The 19,777-nt window shown below is 42.8% G+C and overlaps 1 long non-coding RNA gene across 1 annotated transcript in view; it reads left to right on the forward strand.

The window, feature by feature from the left end:
* The first annotated feature begins 733 nt into the window (after positions 1-733).
* LOC144588588 (uncharacterized) overlaps positions 734-19,777 on the forward strand; it is a 28,303-nt gene continuing 9,259 nt past the window's right edge. The window contains exon 1 of the long non-coding RNA XR_013544204.1: positions 734-18,396. This is a non-coding gene — a long non-coding RNA (uncharacterized LOC144588588). The remainder of the gene's footprint in view (positions 18,397-19,777) is intronic.

A 19,777-nucleotide genomic window follows, 5' to 3' on the forward strand; every position in this document is an offset into this window, starting at 1 on the left:
CAACTAATTGTATGAGGGAGGATTTGCACAAACCCCAGAGCAAGAACCGCCACTCCTAGAGGAATGGGGAGACCCTCTTTTTAGGAGGGGGCTGAAAATCAGACCATGACACCTAGAGGGAGCTCTAGAGAATTTAGCCCTCCAAAACAGCCTTGTGGGGCTCTGTGCAGTCTGTGGACCCAGCCTTGCCCGCCATGACAAGAAACATTGGTGGCCATGGCAACCATCAATAATGCTCAGTGTGAGATTACAGCTATTGCTTTGTAGAGATGGGGACTTGTGACTTGCGATTCAAGTCCAACTTAAGTCATACTCGAGACTCAACTTGGAGTCAACCATGTGTTGTTTTTTTTTAAAGACTCAGACTTGACTTGTGATTCAGGCCCATTCTTCCAAATCATGAGTCGGGGGAGGGGGGGAGCAGGGCCCTCAACAAGAAGGTCTGCTGCCTCACAAGCCATGACTCCAGTGAGGAACCTGCCCACTAACCCACCCCTGAGCTCCAAAGATGGGCCTTGAGGCAACCGGGATCATCCCTGTTGCCCTGGCAATGCCAACCTCAGGCAGTGATCTGGGCTCCTCAGGCATATGTTTACCTAACCTCTTGCATGCCAGCCTGGCAACTTCCTAGAATGCATAAGGTGAGATCTTCTGCCCAGCACTGCTGCCAGGCTGCCACCATTTTGCTGGCTGCTCCAAGGGAGGAGGAGGAAGAAGAAGAGAAAGACACCAAAGCTGATGCCAATGCCACCATGGAGAGCAGGGAGAGAGGGACTTGATGGCATCAGGCCCAGAATCCCTTGTGTTGTCCTGTGGATTCTGGCACTTGTCATCCAGAAGGGGACTGGCTCTCCTCTGTGCCTCTGAAAGTAAAAAAAAGCCCTCTCTGCTTCTAGGTTGCCAGGAACTGATGTTCCAGTCACATTTTGCCTTGGGATCTCCTGAGGCCACCATGGCTAGTAGCCACTGCCAGCTTTCTTCAGTTTGTATTCAAAACAGTTTGAGCCGCTGGCTACAGCCACAGCTGGTGGTGGGAGGACATTGAATTCCACAAATAAATGACATGAGCCTTGGAGAAGTGCTTCTTTTTGTCTGCTCTGAATCTCCATCCAATGGATATATGTGGGGGAGGCTGTGATACGAGGCTTTTACCATCTTTTTTTACTCAGCTGAAGTGGAAGCCTAAAAACAGGATGGACTTCTGAAGAGGGGTCGTGGAGGGAGGTAGTCACTCATGCTTTACAAAAAAACAACTACCTAATACATGCATATCTCAATTACATCTGGCTTCAGATCTGGCTTCTGATAAGCCCAATTTCCAGTCCAATCCTGTAAAAATTCTTTTTAAGGCTGAGAGCTTTCGCTTTAATAAACAACTGTGGGAGCTCAGTCAGACACACACAGCCTGTGTGAAGCCATTCTTCCAGACAGCCGGGCACTGGAATAACATCCCAAGTGTCTGAGAGGAGCAAAAGCTGCCAGTTTATTTAATAGCTCTTTCCAAAAATTGCAGTGCCCGTCCGGCTTTAGTGTATTGTCCACAAAGATGGTCTAGCAGAAGCATTTATGAGGCCGGAAAGAGACAGTGACCTCAGTATTTGACTCACAGATTGGTCAGCACTGGTGTACATGCTCACCCACACTTGACAGAATCAAAGAATTGTAGAATTGCAAAGGAAACCAAAGGTCATCTAGTCCAGCCCTCTTCCGATGCAGGAAACCCACAGTGAATGTGTACCTGAAAGATGGATATCCAACCTGTGTTTAGAAATCTCCAGGGAAGGTTTGTAAACAGGGGAAAAATTTATTAGAAATTTCTAGATAGAAGGTGGATGGTTATCTGTTAGTTGTGCTTAAGCTGGTCTTCTTCTTTGAGCCCAGAGCTGGAGAAGTTACTTTTTGGGACTACAATTACCAGAATCCCTCAGCCAGTATGGCCACTGGGATTCTGGACAGGTTTTCAAGTTCTGCTTCGGCCCTATACATATTCATACTGTATAGCAAAAGTAGGGGGATTTCTAAGGATATATGCAGTGAAATTTTTTTTGTATTTGTTTCATTTCTTATTCTTTTGCTTTTGTATTTTTGGGGCACTGGACTCACCAAAATATGGTGGCTAGAATGCTTTGGAACGCATTGTCTGTGGATGTACGCCAGGTGCTCTCTCTCTCACACACACACAATCTCTCTCTCCCTTCAGGAAAGGCGGCTTTTAAGAACTTCCTCCTCCTGTGACAGACACATCATATTTGAACTTTGTTTTGTTGCTCCCACCTCAGGGGTGGTGGTGATTATTGTTACTTTATTTGTTCATTTGTATATGGTGGGTGAGTGTTTTAACTGTTGTAATCCACCTAGAGCAGTGGCTAGCTACTAAATGGATGATAATAAACAAATAAACAAATAAACAAATAAACAAACAAACAAACAAACAAACAAATAAATAAATAAATAAATGCATTTATAACAGAATACATACAAAGTAAATTAACAAAAAAAATTAAGTCAATCAAACAGAACAAGTCATCAAACTGAGAAAGTTATTGTTTTCCCAGTTGTAAAATAAAACAGAGAGAGAGAGAGAGAGAGAGGAGGAGAAGGAGGAGGGAGTAAGGGAGGGTGAGCTGTCTCCAAAAAACACAGAAAAAAGCAAGCAACACATACACACACAGCATGTATGCAACCAGTATGCAACCACCAGCAGACAAGTCAGGCAATGAAAATAAAATGCTAAAGGAATCGGGGGGTGGGGGGGGAGAACCAGAAAATAATTCCAAGGAGGCACGCTGACATAGACTTCTCGGCAGCAGCAAAAATAATCCAAAGAAATGGGAGGAAGGAATACCCCCCAAATTAAGAAAAAGGCAGAGAATGAAAGGACCTAAAAAGGATTTCATTGAGGCAGGCAGGAAGGCAGACAGGATACTGTGAGATGGAGGGTACCATGAGCTAGCACACAGTAACCCCACAAGAAATGACTGAATATTACTCACTGAGCTCCAACCAACCCAGGCCTTTTTACACATTTAGTGTGCCCTCTCCCCTGAAATATTCTGATTGACTGCTGACAGCAGCCTTTGCAATGCCATTGGATGAAAGATTTCTCGGGAGATTTGACAAAGGGTGAGAGAAATGTTACACTGAAGAGTGAACATGAAAGAAATACAACACTTTCATGTATCCCCTCTTTTTTTTAATACAAAATCATTCCTGCTTTAGAGGCTGTCTTTCAGCAATCGATGAAAGAACATGAAACAGGGGAAAAGAGAGTCTGTGAGACCAATGCCTGGGAAGACAGGTTCGCTATCGATGCGCCATTGTGCTTCTCCCCTGAGACATGAGGATTCATGACATCAAGCTCACCTATTGATTGGGGAGAACTCTCATCATTTGGGAGGAGATGGTGGAGGAGGAAGATACAGGAAAAGGATATAAGGTGAAGGAGGGGGAAAAGGAGAAAAGGCAGAGGAGGAGAAGGGAAATGAGGGAAGGATATAAAAAGGGAGGAAAGAGAGGAAGAGAGTCAGAGGAGGAGAAGAATGGAGCAAATATAGGAGAGATCTGAAAAGACGCAGTGGAAGAGCAGATACGTTAAGTCACTGGTTCTCAACCTTGGCTTACTCAGGAGTTGTGGACTGCAACTCCTAGAAGCCTTCACCACCAACTGTGCTGGCTGGGGTTTCTGGGAGTTGCAGTTCAAAAACATCTGAGTAACAAAGGTTGGGAACCTAGGGGTTAAGTAAATCTAGTTACTATCGGGGTGTTGGAGGAAATGAAGCACATTGCAAAATGGAAGGAAATAGTAGAAAATCCCTGTAGTGTTTAGAGGTGGACGCAGAAAGCATAGTCAACCAACTTCCTCTTAAACCTTCTTACTGCAGGAAATGAGAGAGATGAGAGAGAAGGTTTTGGTCCAAATTGGTTTCCTCTTGAGAAAAGAGTGAAGGAGTAGTGGTACCCTAGCCTAAGACACAGGATTGGGGCTACCAAACCCTCCATATCCAAAGAAGAACAACAGGGAGAAGAGCTACACACTTGCATACAGTGGGGTTGTAGAAGCCCTCCCTGTTGTGGTGGCATCTGTCTGGTGTATGTGAGGCCACTGCTATGTCCTGACGGAAGCTGGGGGACTCAACATGGACTTTCTTTAAGATCAAAAAGACACCCCAGGAGAAACCCACCGGAAAGTTACAAGGAAGAGATTATGTTGATGAAAAAAATATTATTCTTACAAGTTGAGAGTACTAAAAGTTTAGATAACGGTTTAATAAAACCTGTTGTTTCACATCCTACTGACTCCCACGTCATGGAGGTAAACATGGGTGGAGGAGATCGGACAGGCATGGCAGTCAGAGAAGGGAAGCACAGACCCTACTTTGTGTTTGGGGGTCATTTGTGAGGAACAGGGAAGGTTCATCCCTATGCCAAAGTCAATTTCAGACAGGATCTTGAGGTCCATATTCTAGTGGTGGGCAGGACCCATAGCAAATATGTGGGGCCAAAAATGTGAGCATGTATTAAAGCATGTAGTGCTTTTGACTAATGCAACTCATGGAGGGGACAAGTTGCCACCATTTAGAATGGAGAAAAAGAGATACAAAACTGGAAAACTATTGAAGGATAGCTTAATGGAGAAAGCCCAGAGGGCCACATTGGGACCTTAGAAAGGCTGTATTTGCGGCTGGGGCTTGAACATGCTGATTGCTGTTTCATAGGATTCTATGGTAGGTTGTATGGGTTGGATAGCTCAGTGAGGTGGATCACCTTGATGCAGAATAGAGATGGGGGGATTCGTATTTGTATACAAATAAGAATACTCCCCCCACAGATGGAAATAACAAGAGTCGGGCCCCATGGGGCCAGGCTGTCCACTCACCATTTTGCCATTGATGCGAGCTCGACAAAGCCTTCCTATCATACCGTTTTCCACAACAGATTAACCACTCCTGGCAGGAGGCAGGATGACAAGCCTCTCTGCCAGGTCGCAGAATGGCTAATCCATTGCAGACAACGCTGCAATAGGAAGGCTTGTGTCAGTGGCGAAATGGACAGCAGTGAATGGACAGTCCGGCCCCATGGGGCAGGGCCCTCTTTATTTCCACCTGTTGGAGGATATTCGTATTTGGATTTGAATACCCCCAACTCTAATGCAGAACCAAAAGTCAGCACTTTGATCCCTGTACTGTGATTTGTAGGAGGACAACCAGCCTGTGTAACCTTGGCCAAACTTCATGCTCCCACAGCAACCACACCAGATGGAAATGATAAAGCACTCCGGAGTATTTTCTTCTGAGGAGACCTCAGCATGAGCTGTCAGAAGTCGGAATCAACATGATACCCTAAATTTATTAATTAGGGTGGACCCTAGGAAAAGGGTTTTGCATGCTGTTCTCAAAGCCATGCATTCTGCTTCATTCTGACATGAAGTCTGAATACAACTCTTTCTGCACATTGGGGAGGAACCACATTGTATCACCAAGGATGAGAAAGACGTGCCTTGAACTTGTACACTGAAATGTCAAGACTGTCAGGAGTATGAGACTGCCAAATGGTGCACAACGCTTCTTTCCTAGAAAGCAACACATTTGCAGGGCTACTCATACATCCCAAAGGGTCGAAAGTGCACAGAAGATCAAAGATGTATAGGAGTCTGTTCCAAAATAGGTTCACAAAAATATTTGGACAATATTAGGGAATGCAAATATGCATCTAGAAATACATACCTGAGGAAAAAAATGTTTTAAAAGGTACACATTTTTTTTGGAGGGAGATGCATCCATAATTAGACAGAAGTGGCTGATGGGGGTGGGAGGAGAGGTAAAGAGAGTCTCAAAACCCAGGAGAGGAATGAAACAGGATGATAATGCCAGGGGGCAGTTAAGAAATTCAAAGAAAGCCAGACGGACAGATTTGCACATTTTACATACTCTTACGTACTGTGATTCTTTACAGAATACAAGTAGATATTTCAGTTGCTTCAGTTGTAGGATGTTTGAGAAATACCTGCTCTCTAGGCAGAATTTCTGTCATATTTCTGTTTGAGGCTGCAATCCTTTGCCTCCTTAGCTAGGAGGGAAAATAGGTGAAATAGTAATTAAATTTGCATTTAAAAATGAAGCTAACATTCACATTTTTGAAACTCTTGTGCCAATGTCTTCATATTCTGCTCTTCTGTAGATTTCAGAATGTGGTTCTCTGTCTAGGGATGTGCATCTGCTCTGCATCTTTCTGGCTTGTCTTTTACTGGCTCCTCCCATCCTATTTTTCCCATCCTATGAGAGGATGAAGTGCTTTGTTGCACTTTTGGCAAAAGAAGAGAACAGAGGTGGAAAGGATTTGTTATGGGAATTTAGCAAAATTGCTCAAAATAAGGCTCTTACCTACTGTTTCAATGCAAATAGCTCAGAACGATTAAGCTCAATATGATGATGCTTTACTACCTCGTGGTATGGATGTTTGAGTCTCAGAAGTATTGCTTGTTTATCCAGCAGACATTGTTCTGTGCTTTGTATGTGTGTATGCATGTATGTGTATATTTGTGCTTTTCTTTTCAGGTTTTCGGGAAATAGTTTGTGGAAGTGATAAGTTCTGAAGAGCTTGGGAAGAAAAAAAAAAATAGCCCTCTTTATCTTACCCTTGCCCCAGAGGTGAGGAATCTCACTAGGGTTGAAAATTCCTTGTCAAGAGGTCTTGTCAAGTTGAGACAGCCTAAACAGATAAGAACAAAGAATTTAGCAAGCATTCTTTATATCATTACACCAAACACAAAATGTGTACGTTGGGTAAAATAACAGTTTGAAAAGGCATGTAAGAGGGAAACTAATTGCCCCCAGAAGTATACATTAGACAGAGATGTGTACAAAAATGTGCTCCAAAGGTTCATGAGTTTTAAAACTACGTAAGACCACATGCATCTTTTCACATACACCTTTAAAAGTATGCATCTGATGTGGACAAGATTCAGGAAGGGCTTGCGTTCAAAAATGAGAAGGTTGCAAAAGGCAAATTAGATTTTATCACTCCCTCTTTCAGTTCTTGGAGTCTTCCTTCTCAGCAGACATGAGTAGGAACGTACTGAGACACTGATTCAAGTCCTCTTCAGTAGGCTTTGTCAGGCTTTTAAAAAATACTATGATATGTGGTCTTCATACACAACTCAATAGCTAGTGCACATGGTAAGGTAAATGTCTCCTTGACATTTAGTCCAGTCGTGTCCGACTCTAGGGCATGGTGTTCATCCCCATCTCCAAGCCGTAGAGCCAGCGTTTGTCCTTAGACAGTTTCCAAAGTCACGTGGCCAGCATGACTAGACGCAGAACACCGTTACCGCGGTGGTACCTATTTATCTACTCGCATTTACATGCTTTTGAATTGCTAGGTTGGCAGGAGCTGGGACAAGCGATGGGAGCTCACTCCGTCACATGGATTTGATCTTACAATTGCTGGTCTTCTGACCTTGCAGCACAGAGGCTTTTGCGATTTAACCCACAGTGCCACCACATCCCATAAGGGTACATGGTACCTCACTAAAAAAAACACAGAGAAAAATTAGCTCTCAGCCTCTATAAGCCTTCATCAGGCTAGGCACCAATTATCTGTGGAAGGTGCAGAAAAAACACAAGAGATCTAAAAACCATGGCTATGCCATTCTCAAAACTAGCGTTGCGTCCCTTCCACTTTGGCATAGAAAAAGAGCAACATCAGAAGATGCTTCATGCAGTGTCTTTTAATGTCATTTACTGGCTCATCTTGCTCAAAGCCTAATCTGGCCCAGGCCTTCTTAGCTCCTGAAATCAGATGAGATTGGGTGTGTGGAAAGTAGTTATGGTAGTATTTGCCATCTGTCTTACTGTTCTCCTGTATCTTCATGCCTTCCTCTGCTGACACCCTCATCATTGTCACTGCTGTCTCCCTGGATTCCAGTGATTTCAGAAAATATCTTTGATTAGACCTTCGCTATGGAATGGCTGAGTTTAAGAGAACCAATTGCATTGAATCTCGAATCCATAGTCCCAAAGAAACCTGACATCATCATCGTCCAATCCCTCCAGGTTCTAAAGCTTGGCCTTGGCTACCTCCAGCCCAGTGTTGACTAAGGATTAATATTTTACTTGGTTTATAATAAGGAACTGCAATTTTCCTCTTCAACCCACTGAAGAAGGAGATCTTTTCTACTACTGTCAGTTGAATAGATTCACACAAACCGGGCAGCCTGCCCTAGTTCTGTAAAACTGCAATAACTGCTGGTTTGTTTCACAGACTTCTAAAGATCTGGAGGACTGAATGGGCTTTGTTCCATCTTTTTAATCAAACAGACATTCTTTCTGTGCTATGCATGTACATGTACTTGTCTTTCTAAATGTAAAGGACCCTAGTTTTGCAAATTCTACCACAGCAACATTTTGCATAACTTGTGAAAAAACTTAGTGGGGGGGGGACCCACTCCTGACACGGAAGGTGAGGAACCCCATGGGGGTTGAAAATTCTCCACTGTAGTTGTCTCAATATATCAGAATACCCTGTGTCAATCAGAATGAGAGGGTTTAGCGAGCATTCTTTAGTTCCCTAGTTTTCACAGTGGTTTCGTCTTCTGGGTGTCGATAACTCGGCCAGAATTATGTACGAAGAGAGCCTGTTTTGGTAATATGAGTGAATTGTAAGGATTTATGTCTCAGTGATGGAGCTCAGCAGCTGGCCATTCCTTCTCAATGAGGAGAGAGAAGCCAGAATAAAAACTGCTGCTTTGAAATCTTAAACTAAGCTCTGAAAACATCAGTGTGGATGACACCTCACTGTGCATTTTTTTTAGATAGATTGTTTTTTTATTACTCTCTGGTTGAGCAGTTCTCAGCCAGAAGTGTGTGTCCCATCTGGGGGACATATTAGGATTTTGGTAGATGCATGTCTAGTTTGAAACGAACATATTCAGTATTAAAATATAATATTTGTTTCTCCATAACAGTATGTAAAACAGGAACAGGGCTAAACTGGTTGAGATACATATTTCTTGCCCTAAATATATAATGGTTGTGATTTGTCTTTAATCACAGTATTTCAGATTTCAAATAAAGGTATTGCAGAAGAAACGTTTGAATGAGAGCATTAAATGTTTAAGTTTATCAAAGGAAGTACAGTATAGGGTTAAAAGCTTGTGAAAAAGTATTGGCCAGTGGTAGAAATGGGCACAAACTAAAAAAAACCAAACAAACCAGGAAGTGATATAAATCAAATAAATAAATAAATAAACAAACAAACAAATAAGTTCGTTAAAAATTCGCTGGTTCATTGGTTTGGTTTGGTTTGTCAAAAACCAATGAACCTGAACTGACTCGAACCACAAACCTCTTTTTTTAAAAAAACAACAACAACAATATAACAAACTTTCTGGATTGTTCCCCCTCACCCCCACAGTCTGACCTCTCCCCACTGCCTCAGTTGCCTTCCTATATGGTCCTGTCTCTTCCTCCTCTGTGTCCTCCATGCCTGCCACCATCTTGAGACGCGGCAGGCCTAGCTTCCCTTCTAAGCGTTGGGGCTGCAGTCTCTGTGCATGGGTTCAACTATCAGCTGATAGGGGAGCGCATGCACAGTGACAGCAGGCCAGGCTTCTGGAAGGGAAGCTTGGCCTGTCTCTCAAGATGGCAGCAGTGGGGGAGGAGGAAAAGGAAGAGAATGAGTTGACAGGACCAGATAGTGAGCCGATGGGGACAGTGGACAGGCTGTGGGGCTGCAAAAGGGTACTCCAGCATCACATGGGGGCCCGTGGTGCCAGGTTGCCCATTTGCAGGGATGTAGGAGGAGAAGGGGGCACCAGGACCAGGTATGGAGGAGCGGGGGCAATGAGAAGGAGACAAAGGTGGGAGTGGAGGGTTTAGTCCCCCTCCTCCAAGACACTAACATTTTTCAACAAAACGAATCATTTCATGGTTCGTTTTTTAAAAAACGTTCAGATAGTTTGTGGTTCTTGGGTAGCAACAAACCACGAAACACCATGGACCACCGTTTTTGTGGTTCGTGCTCACATCTACCCAGCAGTTTAGATCATGATGGTTCTTTCCACCTCCAAGACACGGTGGCTTTGTTTTTTTAAATCAGTTTCTCAAAGAAACACTTGGTCCCTACTAGTAAATTACAACTTTCCAAGAAGTAGGATATGTTAAAACCTGCTTCAAATAGGTTTTCTTCAATGTAACTAAGATAGGAGAAGGAGGTTTTGCTTAAAAACAAGCGAAAAACTAAAATTGGTATTCTAGTTCTTTTTAGGAACAGGAAATGAAAGGGTTACCTTTAAAATACTGTAAAGATAATGGAAACTAACTACTTTTTGTATAACTAAAACAGTCTGCTCACTAAGAGGGTTGCCTCTTGTATAATCTTTTGGAGTGCTTGAATTATCATGACTCATGCTTTTAAAGGACCTATCCAAACTCTGTGATTTGTTATCATGTGCATTTTAAATGTTATCTTAGACATGGAATACATTTGACCAAGAGAACTTGATTTTTAAATCTTTTAAATGAAGTCAGAACAGCCCTTCTCAGCAGATGAAGGGGAAAAAGTGCTTCATCACTATGACTAAGTCACCGGCCTCGGGAAGAACAGGTGATCTTTAGTCACTCCAAAGGGAATGTGTTTTGATTTGATCTCTCGACGCAAGAAGCCTGTGTTATATATATGATGAAAGAAGATGAAAAGAACTGGAGCAGTGACAGCGAATGTGTTCCATAGCATTGTGTTTAATAATCCTCCCCACAGCAACAGAGAGAGAGAGAGAGAGAGAGAGAGAGAGAAGATGAGTAACCCAGCTTCTCCTATTTAAGATGTACTATTCAAACACACCTCTGTAAACAGTAAACAAGTGAAAGCAAATCAGGCAAAAAAAGAGAGGTTTGTCAATTTCCCAAACAATAAAGCAAGGTGTGGCAAGCCCAAGTTGGAATCTCAATGTGTGTGCGCGCCTTATCAGCCCAGGCTGGCACAACAGAGGTCCCTTCTTCTGTCCTCTGTTCGATATACTCCCGAGGGTTCTACAAAATAGGATTTATTAGATCAGGAGGAGGGCGACAAACACAGGGTTCAAACAGTGTTCACCGGCCCCAGAACAAGTTGTGCTCACTGGTGAGATTTCCAACAAGATGCTCCCTTGGCCCCTCAGTTCCCATTACTGGGAGGTTGGTACTGTCTCTTGTGGCTCCAGTTCTCATCACTGGGTATGAAGAAGGTTTCCTGGCCTAGATCTCAGTCCACAAAGGGCCTGCCCTCTGTAATGAGGGGCAATATACTCACCGTGAGGCCAAATATGCTAGAAGACTCCTACTGGAAATCCAGGCTTCCCCCAGCTTGACAATCTTCTTGCCTCTTTCTCTTCTCAGCACTGGTGGCCCCTCTGTCATTTTCTCTACCAGCCATCATAGTTGGGTGGCCGAAGGTTCCCTGGGGTGGACTCAGGTTTTTCCCCCTTCCCTGAGTGATTTTTCCTCTTGCCCCAATAAGGAGGGGGGGGATCCTTGTGTTTCTCCTTCTCTCCTTCTGGGACCTTTCAGTGTACTAGGACCCCACTCCAAGGGTCTTCTTCACATATATATAATCTCATTCCCAAGGCAGTTCATGGTCTTCCTCAGATGAGTCCTTGGTCTAACAGCCCCCTGAGAAGTCCGCTGGGGCATCTCCCCAGTTCTTCCTATGAGTTTGGGAAGAATGTTTTGGCCCTCGGGATCCTCAGTTGTGGGGCTCCACAGGGGTTGATCATATCCCCAGTGCTGTGTAATATCTATATAAAGCCACTGGGAGAGGTTTTCAGGAGATTTGGAAGTTCAGTATATGGATGATACAGTGCTCTGTCTCTTCTTTAATCCATCTGCAGTGGATGCCATCCAGTTCCTAAAGAGCTGCCTGGCTACAGTACTGGAATGGACTAACAAAACAGGCTTAAGCTGAATCTAGACAAGATGGAGATCATGTTGTTAGGAGGTCCATCTAATTGTCGGGGGGGCATTTCTCCTAAATTTCATAGAATCAACTCCATCTGTTTAAAGTTCAGGTGTGCAGCCTGGGCATGATTTAGACCCAGCACTGAACATGGAAAAATAGGTCTTTGCTGTGGCATGTTCTGCATTTTTCCAGCTTTGGGAATTGCCCAGCTGTGTCCCTATCTGGACGGCATGTCCTTAACAACATTGGTCCATGCATTTCTAGTCTCAAAAATTTTATTATTGTAATGCACTCTGTGTGGGGCTTCCTTTGAGGCCACAAAAGGTCTCAATTGAATTTTTAACTCCTTCTTGACTGAACAGGGATGTGTACTTACAATGGAATTCTGTATCTGGTTGTAAATATATTTTAAAATATATTTTTAAAAGAGTAGACAACAAATACTCAGAAGCTCACTTGTTTAAGCTGTGAAATAACTGGTTTCTGCTTTGTGGCTGGGGATGGTCTTACTCAATGTTAGCAGAACTTTGGTGCCTATATCCTATCATACTCTCAACCATTCCGCCTTTCTTGTTACTATAGGAGCCTTGTGGCACAACAGTTAAACTGCAGTACTGAAGCCAAAACTGCTCACGATGTGGGTTTAATCCAGATAGCCATCTTGAGGTTCACTCAGCTTTCCAGCCTTCCAAGGTCAGTTAATTGAGAACCCAGTTTGCTGGGGAGGGGGACGATACGATAATGTGTAGCTGGCATAATTCATTTGTAAACCAGCCAGAGACTGCTTTAAGTTCTATGGGGCAGTAAACAGCATGCTTTGCTTTGCTTTTATACAACTGTTTGATAATCAAGTCACTTCTGATGCATAGTGACTACATGAGTTAATGACCTCCAAAATGTCTTATTGTTAACAGCTGTGCTCAGATCTTGCAAACCAACAGTGTCTCGTGGTTGTTCTCTCTTCCTACTGCCCCCCTTCCTAGCAATATTGTCTTTTCCAATAAGTCCCAATCTGTCTCATGTTAGGTCTTCCTCTCTTCCTACTGCCTCTCCACTATTCCCAGTAATGTTGTCTTTTCTGGTCAGTTCTGTATTTTTCATTATACATGCATGATAGGATAGCCCCAGTTTCCTAATTTTTGCTCTGCTGAGACTTATCTGCCTTTCTGGTATGGTATTTGTAAGGCTTACCTCCAACACCATAGTACAAATGAGTTGATTTCCCCTCCTCCCGGCTGCCCATCTTTTCTCACTTTCTTTTACATGATTTTGTCCTTGGTTTCCAATGCCAATCTTTGCTAACTCCAAGCCCTCCCTTTTTACATTTCAGAAAGCAAGGAGACACCTTTTGGAAAACAAGCACACAACGTGTTTGTAGAGCATTTCTTCCTCCGCTTGCGTTACTCAAGGAAAGGGTTTGAAAATTGGAACATAGCTTTCTTGTCTGCATTCTTTGGAGCAGGCATGGCAACATTAGTTTACCTGGGAGGTTAAAAGGTATATATATTTCTTCACTGTATGTGTTAAGTCCAAAACAGTCCTTTAAAACAGTGGTCTCCAACCTTTTGGACACCAGAGACCTGTTTAGTTGAAAACCATTCTCCCAAGGACCTCGTGCGGGCTACTTGTTATGCAAGTTATTTCTGCCTCTCAGGTAAGTTTCCACACCAATAACAAAGGAAATGGCAAGCAGGAGGTGAGCTTCAGTTGAATCTCCACTGCCTGTTAGATCAGCAGCGGCTTAAAACCTAATAGGAGCGCAGGCTTCTATTAGATTCTAATGCCACAGGCACAGTTGATCTAGCATCAGGAGGAGGGGAGCAGGGAATGAAGCTCCGCCTCCTGTCAGATCAACAGTGGCATTAGAACCTAATAGGAGTGTGCTGACAGGAGGAGGAGCTTCACTTGCCACTCACCTCCTGCTTGCCACTCATCTGTCCTGATGGCTCTGTCCTTCCAAGGCCACGGACCGGTACCAGTCCCCAGCCTGAGCGTTGGGGATCCCTGCTTTAAAATATCTTGGCACAGAGGGACTACAGCCACATCCCAGCTGTTCTTGCTTCTGTCATTCCCCAGTGACCATCATGCGCTCATCTTCTGGACATCCTGGGTGATTTTACAGGAGAGACATTTCTGTTGGAACATATCTGTGTGGAATTTACTTAAACTTCCATTTTAAAAAGCCAGAATATTCAGTTCTTTAAAAAAAAAGCCTTCCAGTTTATAAATGTGAGACATTGTGTTTCTCTGCCGATGATTCAAAATGCCAGGAAATGGCCTGATATTGCTGCACCGTATTGTGCCTACATTGAAGCAGGAAGAAGGATACCAAATTTGACATAGCAAATGGCAGCCTGAATGTTGACAAGATCCATGTCAGTAGTCAAGATGGTCTGCAGCAGTGATTTCCAACCTTGGGTAACCCAGGTGTTCTTAGACTTCAATTCCCAGAAGCCTTCACCACTAGCTGTGCTGGCTGGGGTTTTTGGGAGTTGCAGTCCAAGAACACCTAAGTTAAGGTTGGTCTACTCGATACCCTCTTGTGCTCACTACCTTTCACAAAGAGACACCAAGCAGGTGAAAATCCCAGAAACTGACTCCCTTTTCCTTTAGTTAACCACATTCATAAAGCATAAAAAAAAAATTGAATAAAATTCTAAGCTGAGCATTTTTCATTTCAGCCCTGCTTATGGTATCTCCATGCTTGACCTAAAGTTGAGAAAATAGGAGGAAGACTTTGTGCAACAGTGTTTGATTTATTTCTGAAAAGGATGGTGTTTAAATTCCTAAACCCTGGGTTATGTGCATTTCTCTTCTTTTGAGGAAACAAAAAATCTCTTTATGAGAGAGGGACAGCCTTCCTGGCTGCTTATTAGCTGGCAAACAATTAAAGGCAATTTTGGCAGAAGAGCAGAGCCTATGATACTTACCCAAAGGTTATCTCTTGACCTATACAAATACCTCCTCTTGCTCTGTTGATTCAGAGGAATTGAGAACAGGTGAAGGGAAGGCTGAGTGCTTACTGATAACATCAAAACATACCTAACAACGCAGAGTCTAGGCTCAGCTATACATAACAACGGATCTGTTTCCACCTGTTTAGACCATAGTCAAGACCCAAGATTGCAACAAAAAGAGGAAGAAATTTGGCCTCGTTAAAATGGAGCAGTTGCATCTGAATTGCAAACTGGAACAGAGAAAAACAATGATGGCATAGTTTTAATCCGTTGTCTTTTCTGGCATTTTAACAGCATGATGAGAGTATTCTATCCAGCCAATGTGTAGTAATGTTAAATTGGACTGCCTTTTAAGACCCTTCTTGAGATCTCTATAAGAATAGGGCCTATCAGAGGTAAGCATCTTTATCTGAGCAAAGGAGAGTTTTGAATACGGCACGTCATTGCTTTTATCGCAGAAGCAGGGTTTTCTCTGAGTGTTTGTTTTCACACATCCACGTCAGAGCATAGTACAACAAGAGGAAAATGGTCTGATTCATACAGTCATTGCCAGGACCGGAATGGCACAATTTTGGAATACTGCTAGTATAGAAAGAAAAATGGCTTGCAAGTGGAGAAATAATAATGGTCTAGCCTCTTCCTTGAGACCCTATTTTTAGATTGAGGTGATCTTTGTTCAAATGTGCAACCACCACCACCACACTGACCTGCACCCTGGTAATTTTTTCAGCAGAGAAACAAGTTGATAGTAAAGCTTGAAAAAGTTACTTTTTGGACTACAAATCCTAGACTCCCCCCAGGCGGCACAGTACTTTTGCTAAGTGCTTGTATTGAAATAACACTGCATTTGGCAATGTGATCAAGCAGCTATCGGTGCTCTGTTACAGAGTCGAATGTTTTGGAAGATTGACAGCTTCTTGGCTACCTAGCACATAAGAGCACAGGAAGCTACCTTATAGTGAGTGAGCCAGACAGGCTTGTTAAGGTAGCTCTGCTGTGGCCATCCAGATTTCCAAGAGGCAAGTTACGGCAAAGCTACCTTAACAAGCTGCAAACAAGCCTGATTGGCAACTTCCTCTTTTTCCCTCTCTTCTTTGCTCCTTTGGTTTTCTTTGGTCATCTAATTTTCCTAGTGCTAGGACAGCAAGCCTTTAAAAGAAGAAAAAGAAAATAAAGAAAGAGAACCAAAAGGGAATAGAAGAGAAAAATAGCTAATAACTTGGAAGACAGAAACAAAAATCGAAAAGATCTTAATAAGCTTGAGTACAGGGCTGAAATTTAATAGGGATAAGCGCAAAGTTCTACACCTATGGTGGAAGAACCAAATGACAGTTACAGGATGGGGGAATCCTTGTCTCAGTAATACTACAAGTGAGAAGGATCTTGGAATTGTTGTAGATCAAAAGCTGAATATGGGCCAGCAATGTGAGGTGGCTGCAAAAAAGGCAAATACTATTTTAGGCTGCATTAACAGAAGCATAGTCTCCAAGTCCTGTGAGGTACTAATTCCCCCCCTTCTATTCAGCACTGGTTAGGCCCTCTCTTAAGTACTGTGCTATTTTCTTGACGCCACACTTTGAGAAGGATGCTGACAGACTGGAATGAGTCCAGCCTAGTATTGTCAACACTGACCTGTAGGAGCTTTCTGGGGTTTTCAGCAGGTTTCCTTCCTAGCTTTGTAAGAACATCCTTACTCTTACCTTATGATCCTATATATAAGTCCTAATCAGGTCCAACCTTGCTTAGCTTTGGAAATCAAATGAGATCAGGTGTGTTCAGGGTGGTATGGGAATGGGAATGCTGATCCTCATGTTCAGAAAGTCTTGATGGTTAACCAGAACACAGCTGGGTGCTTGAGAAAAGACAACATAGGCCCTAGATTTGATCCAGCAGCCTTTCCTCTTATGCTCTTAAATTGGCTGCTCTTGCTTTGTTGAACTGTTATGTAGATATATTCAAGACAGCATAGAGGGATGGATGATTTAACATCACTATAGATAAATAGGTGTCAACCGTTCTTTCAGTAGAAAGGTTGGTTTTTAATGTATGCTTCAGACAGCTGACACCATGTGGGTAACATATCTTGTACGGCAGTCATCACGTTGATTGAGAAGCCCAGCAAAAATGTGTATATCACCGAGGTATGAGAACGTGCATTAAATGAATGTGTGGGGAGGGGAGCACAACCATGCCTGGGTGTCAGATGTATGTCTTGTTATCATTCTTCCATCCATAGTTACAGGCAAAGGGAGGGTAAATTAGTGGAGAAATGAAACTTGAACAAGGCGGTCCTCAGAAAGGTGGCTGCTTTGCATGGGCGAAGAGCAGTTTAGTAAACTTCCCTCCTTTTAGCTCCCTGCACACAAATATGTGCCTTGGTTTATTGACAAAATATTTCCCCATGTTCTTGAGAAAAGAAAAAAAAATACTCCAATATTAAAAACAAAGCAAGTTCAGAATTAACCATTTGTGGGATTATTTGAATGGTTACACACAGGGCAATTCAGGTATAAGGCACTTTGAACCAGTCAGGTGTATAAAACATTTAAAACCCAGCTTAGGCAACCCGACAGGCTAAACGTGATCTGTTTGGCGTGCAAACAGTTGGCGGGCCTGGGAACAACAAACACAAAACATTAACGACTGTGTAAAATCCAAATATTGATTGGGATACCTCCTCTGTGTGTGTTAGGCACGCACACGCACACACACACACACACACAAAGGTCCTGCCTTTACCTAAATCAGAAAAAAAGGAAAAGGAAAGAAAGCAAACATTGTGAAAAAAGACCAGAAAGTTTTTATGGGCTGAGTGACAGAAGAAAAGGCAGACAAGAAATTAACTCTCCAGACATTCAGGTATTCAGCAATACCCTTCCCTACTTAAATAACTTTTGCGAATGCTGAAAAAAGAAGGAGGAATACAGTCAAATATCTTTTGCACTGTCGAAAACAAGGACAGCTGTCTTGTGCAAAGAAGCCTGGGAGAAAGGGTAACGTCACACCACTCCTAATCTTTATTCTAATCCACAAAGATTATCCAACGGCAGTGGAGACAGGCTCTGTGCCATTGCTGCAACAGTGAGAGTGAGCCAAGGAAATGCAAAACCCCGATAACAACCCATCCTTTATCAGACAGAGAATCTATATTACGAGGCAGATGGGGCTGAAGAGCTGTGGTAACTTCCAAATGCTATGTGGCTATCAGTGAACGGTCTCATGAGTACCATGGCAGTAGGACCACCCCATCAAGTCCCAAGGCAGGCTCCACTCCTTATCTGCAGACGGGATTGAATGCAGGGGTTTAGATAAAATCCGAAATAATACATCCTCTCACTCCATCATAAAAGAGAGAAAGAAATTGCCCTTGTTTCTGGAAGTCTGGATTATCCTTTTCATTCCACAGGAGAGAGTGGATCGGACTGAAGGAAGATTTTCCAAAGCACTGTGGGTTTGAAACAGCAAGAGATTCGTGTGCTGCGAGTGAAACATTAGCTATAGTAAACAGGTTTGTGATGTCAATATTTTGTTTTTCTTCAGCAGACCTTGTTTTACAAGTCTTCCACTACACTTGAGACATGTTTTTGAGTGTGGAAACTCCTACATAATCTGCACAGTTTTTCACTGTTTATGAAACATTTTGTCAAGTTTTTTGAACAACATGTTCCAAAATGTAAACCTAGCACAGGTGGTTTGGGTAGACCAAGACTTTTATGGTGCTGTCAAGTCACCTGAGAGTTATGGTGACCCCATGAATTAACTTTAATGTTGACAACAAAGAAAACTGAAATAGTGAAAGATTTTGTATGTCTTGGTTCATTCGCTGATTTAAATAGAGAAAGAAATCAGGAGGAGACTGAGATTTGGATAGGCAGCAATGAAGGAATTAGAAAAGACCATCAAGTGTAAGGCTTTGTCAATGGAGACAAAAAACCAAACTCATTTATACTCTTGTATTTCCAGTCACCATGTACAGGCATGAAAGCTAGACTATAAAGAAAACGGACAGGAAAATAGTTGATTTATTTGAATTATGGTGCTGAAGAAAAACTTTGTGGATACTCTGGACTGCTAGAAAGACAAGCAAGTCCTAGAACAAATCAAGCCCTGTCTCAGGAGACAAAAAACTCACTTTTTCCTAATTAGTCACAACTAGAGTAGGCCCATTGACTATGAGGACTTGGTGAGAAAACTCCTCCGTAATTTCATTTGATTCAAGGACCTACTCTAGTTGTGATTTACTGTGGGATTTCAGCCAATAACCTTCTTCACAATAATGATGAGTCAGTTCCTTCCAACTGCAAAGAACTAGAAGAAAGGTATGCTAACAAGCTGCAAACAAGGCTACTTGGCTAATTTCCTCCTCCATGTGTGGCCAGTTGATGCAAACGAGTCCAGGGAAACTCAGATTCCCCGATGTGACTTCAGAGCTAGTGAATTTGCTTTTTCTTTTTTCTTTTCTTTTCTTTTTTTTTTGCTGTGTAGTGGTACCCACAGTCTGTTGTAGCCTTCAGTCCAAAATCACTCCTGACAAGACCCTGAGAGGCAGAGCTCTAATAACCTGACAGTGAATTTTACATTATTCATTATGTTTCTCTGTTTTATGTCTGTCTCTCATGCAGTATTTTATAGTTGTTGCTAATGACTCTGATCCCTGTGACTTTATCCTAACGCAGCCCTTGTGACATTACACAGGGAGCCATTCCTAGACATCCTGTTATGATAGGATGCTGCTGGTAACCTGACCACTTTACTGGGGGCTGGCAGGTGGGAGTTATGAGAATGGAGGTTTAACATAGTTTGGGCATACTAGGTTGCATAAGGGTGGCCTACATAAACACAAGTTGGATGGCATGATACACCCAGGTAGGTTTCTCCAGCAGAGAAAA

The sequence above is a fragment of the Pogona vitticeps genome, chromosome 4 (genome assembly GCF_051106095.1).
Source record: "Pogona vitticeps strain Pit_001003342236 chromosome 4, PviZW2.1, whole genome shotgun sequence".
NCBI lineage: Eukaryota > Metazoa > Chordata > Lepidosauria > Squamata > Agamidae > Pogona > Pogona vitticeps.